Raw genomic sequence first — 4611 nt, 5'->3', positions numbered from 1 at the left:
AGGAGTGATGGGAGTGATAAAGGACCATTGGAACACAGGAGTGATGGGAGTGATAGAGGGCCATTGGGACACAGGAGTGATGGGAGTGATAAAGGACCATTGGAACACAGGAGTGATGGGAGTGATAAAGGGTCATTGGAACACAGGAGTGATGGGAGTGATAAAGGGTCATTGGAACACAGGAGTGATGGGAGTGATAAAGGGTCATTGGAACACAGGAGTGATGGGAGTGATAAAGGGTCATTGGAACACAGGAGTGATGGGAGTGATAAAGGGTCTCTGTACGCCTATGAAGAGATTCCAGTAAAAATCAAGCGTTTCCAGCAACATTAGTCATTTACAACATTGTGCTTTTTTCCCAAAACCAAGGAAAATAGTAAATGACCCCAAACTTTTGAATGGTAGTGCGCGCGCTATATATATATATATATGTCACAGTTAATTATGTATCTGTTTACATATCATCAAGGACAGAATGAAATTATTCAAAATATTATATTTATTTAGACAATATTAAAATGTAAAAAATTATTTATTAGAAAAAAAATAAAATTATAATTCAGAATGTAAAAGTATTGGTAACATTTTCCATGGAACATAATGTTAACCAGGACACAACTCCTAATTTGCATGTATGCTTAGAAAAATATTTCTTTAGTGAAAATCTCTAAAATCCAAAGCTTTTCATCCACAAACCTCCACTGTGTTTTTTTATGCAGAATAATTGAATCAGATCTACAATGCATACTTCCAAACGTCTTAAATGTCCTCGCTCAGAGAGAATGCCGGCAAAAAAAAAAAGCGGGATTGAGTCATTTGGTGAATTATTTAGAGTAATTAATTATTAAAATTGGTTAAATGTACAGACCCAAAATGCTTAATTCAAATGTCTTGTAAGATTAACTAAAGTGGGGTGGAAAAATGTCAAAATATTTTATTACAGCCTTAAAATAGCTCACTTAGCCTAAAATGTGACTCTTTTATATGGGCATCCAAATGTTTTAAGAATTGGATTGATTTATAGAAAAAAAAATACACCATACTACCCAAGTGGCTCCGATGGGATATAAAAAATGATAAAAATATAAAAAAATGACTTTATAAAAATATTTTTTTTCCTTAAATTGAATTCGAAGAGCTTTCTGATTTGAAGCTAATCTGTGTATTTCTTGACAGGTAGAGAGTGAGTTTGTGTCCTACACATCAACGCCAAGATGAGTACCTGCAAATTCATGAACCAGGACATCGAGAACAGAGTTGGCAAGATACCAAAACAGGCACAGGATAAACCAATGGTGGTTACGAACCGTACTATGGTGATAGCCGAGCCAGAGAAAAGACGGCGGCAGAGATACGTGGAGAAAGATGGCAAATGTAACGTCCACCATGGCAATGTTAGAGAAAGATACAGGTACTTGACAGACATCTTCACCACACTGGTGGACCTCAAGTGGAGGTTTAACCTGTTGGTCTTCACAATGGTCTACACCATAACTTGGATTTTCTTTGGATTCATATGGTGGTTAATTGCTTACATCCGTGGTGACCTCGACCACGTCGAAGACAATACGTGGACACCTTGCGTTGACAAATTGAATGGATTTGTATCCGCTTTTCTGTTCTCTATTGAAACTGAAACCACCATTGGCTATGGATACAGGGTCATCACTGACAAGTGTCCTGAGGGCATTGTTCTCCTGCTGGTCCAAGCCATTCTCGGCTCAATTGTCAACGCTTTCATGGTGGGCTGCATGTTCGTAAAGATCTCCCAACCAAAGAAACGGGCAGAGACCCTCATGTTCTCGCACATGGCTGTGATCTCAATGAGGGACGGAAAGCTGTGCTTGATGTTCAGAGTCGGGGATCTAAGGAATTCACATATTGTTGAAGCTTCTATCAGAGCCAAACTCATCAAATCCAAGCAGACCAAAGAGGGAGAGTTCATCCCTCTAAACCAGACGGACATCAACGTTGGTTTCGACACAGGGGACGATCGCTTGTTCCTGGTCTCACCGCTTATTATTTGTCACGAGTTCAATGAGCAGAGCCCGTTTTGGGAGATGTCCAAAGATCAGCTCGGAAAAGAGGAATTTGAGATAGTGGTGATTTTGGAAGGAATGGTTGAAGCTACAGGTAAGAAAGAGAGTCGAGTGGCCTCATTTGCTATAATGACTTCAAGGAACCTTAAGGAATAACTATATATATGTATATAGTATAGTATATATAGTATAATATATATTTATATATATTAATATATATAACATGATATATAGGTCAACATTGACCCCTAGTGTTCAAAAAGGGAACTTCCAATTAACGCCATATCAGTTGCGTGTTGGTCGTTGTGTTGCCCCACAGTTGCTCTTCTCAAACTGTTTATGCTAATGTGTGTTTTCAGGGATGACGTGCCAAGCTCGGAGCTCTTACGTGGAGAACGAGGTTCTCTGGGGCCATCGTTTTATGCCCGTGCTGACCTTGGAGGAAGGCTTTTACGAAGTGGATTACGACACTTTTCACAATACCGACGAGACCCCGACGCCGACGTGCAGCGCAAAAGAGCTGGCAGAACAAAAAGAGAAAGGAGTTCCACCGCTCCTGACGCCCGTCAACCACAAGGCCAACCAAACTATAGAACAGGAGATCCAGGAAGCATTGGGGAATGAGAGTCCTCCTGTGGTATCCAACGGCGACATTAGCAAAATAAACCTTACGTGGGAGTGACAAAAAAACCCCCAAAACAATAATGCAATATGGCAGATATATGAGGACAGTGCCTGTTACCTGCCACTTACAATGACTAACCTCTCTTCGGCAGAGAAACACTTTATTCTTGCTGAAATAAAGCTCTGTAGGCCTTCAACATTCTATCAATAATTCATATACACGACAGTACATTGTCCAAAGCTTGATGTCTGCTGGTATGTGCGCAAAACTACGAGACCCCCAAGCTAATGTTGGGTTAAAGTTCGCAACATCTTCAGCCGTACTCAGATAAATACCTCCAGGAGCAACCTTGCATCTCAGGTGCAACCAGCCAAGGGTCTTTAGAAGTAAACCATAGCTGTAAACCACAGAGTTTGACCACAAATGAGCAGTACGTGGTCAGGAGTTGGTGGTGCTACCATTCAACCATTCATAGTTGCCTCCAGAGTGCACCTAAGAAAGTGCCTCTCTAGGCTAATGGTTAACCTATTTTATGGAGTATTTGCCCCCATACAGGTAGGGTTGTATTAGACCACACCCACATGGCACTTATGCCACCTGGATGATGTGCTAGGGCACTTAGCCTAAGGTGTCTGGGCACGGACTACTGAAAGCTCACATATATGACATCACGTGAGATAAGATTATTTATTTATATTCCTAACACAATGGCGCATGACCTGACCTTGAAGTAAGATAAAATTATACTTTTGTATTTACATGCATGCGCAATAAGGATTATTTCTCGTCCTATACCTCAGAGGTACCAAATAACGAGGTATGATTATCAAAGAAAAATATAAAAAACTTTCTTTCCCAAAATATTAATTTGATACAAAAAAATATAGTACTGTTCATTCTCTGGAAGAACATTATTTTTGATTATTTTGGTCGGGGGAAGAATTTCTTTACTGTGCTTTAAGGGAACTATGAATCACTTACCAAGAGAGTGCAGCAGGAAGTAAAGGGTGCAGGAGAGAATAGCTTCCCCCAACAAGGATGCAGCTTCCATAAGGTCTGTCGGCGAAGGGTAATATTGATATAATAATAATAATGAATAATAAAAGCTGCCTATCCAACAAATTCTACTTTTGACGGGTTCTCGGCCAAATGCTGTTGATCCAGAAAGCACAAAATAAGGGGTTTAATTTGTGTTTTGTGACATTTAGTTCCGTCCTGGAACAATACCAGCGTTCATTAAGATATTATTTCTGAAATCAATCAATGCACTTCGCAGACAATTCTTAAAGGAATCTAACGTATCTTTCGCCCAACTTCTGTTTAGCGGATCTTTACTGCTCTAACTGTTTATCTCCGTTCCTCAAGCTGCAGGTGATGACTTTGGTTACAACATCAGCGGGGAACAGGACTCCCCATAAATTCTATCAAAATGTTAGAAAACGCCCTATTATAAGGAAGCCCGTCAATCTGGCAGCATCGATAACGGTTAATCCTTTCATTGAAGCTTTTATTCAAAAAACGTTTACATTTTTCCGGCGCAGATAAGAGGAATCCTTTTAATTTGAGACTCCCATGGATTTTCTCCCGAAATCGAATTGATTTATAAATACAAATGGTCTAAATTGCATTTTGGTCTAATTACATTTATTGCAGTTAGTTTACATCTCTAGCGATTGCCCATAAGACCCCAACGTACACGAGCCATCCCAAGGAGAGCTTCATGACGAGGGAACCGATTTCATCCGGATTAAGAGCATAAAGACAAGAGTTAAACGGTTTTCAGATAACTAACTTCTACTTTGATACACTGTGAGCCGCACATCTTGTTACACGCATAACACGTATGTGTTTTTGTCTTGTTCGTGTCTTAAATGTTAGACTTTAGAAAATAAAGATTTAATACAACAGACGTCGAGCGCTGGAAGTTTCATTGTCATGGCAGCTTCG

The 4611-nt window shown here is 39.9% G+C and overlaps 1 pseudogene; it reads left to right on the top strand.

Annotated features, from left to right (window-relative positions):
- Positions 1–1232: 1232 nt before the first annotated feature.
- LOC149275020 (G protein-activated inward rectifier potassium channel 4 pseudogene) lies at positions 1233–2721 on the top strand (annotated as a pseudogene).
- Positions 2722–4611: the final 1890 nt, after the last annotated feature.

Source organism: Sceloporus occidentalis, unplaced genomic scaffold (assembly GCF_023333645.1).
Source record: "Sceloporus occidentalis isolate IW3139 unplaced genomic scaffold, rSceOcc1.0.p SCAF_302, whole genome shotgun sequence".
Taxonomy (NCBI): Eukaryota; Metazoa; Chordata; class Lepidosauria; order Squamata; family Phrynosomatidae; genus Sceloporus; species Sceloporus occidentalis.
Note: the sequence above shows the minus strand (reverse complement) of the source record. Positions and strands in the feature narration are given on the sequence as shown.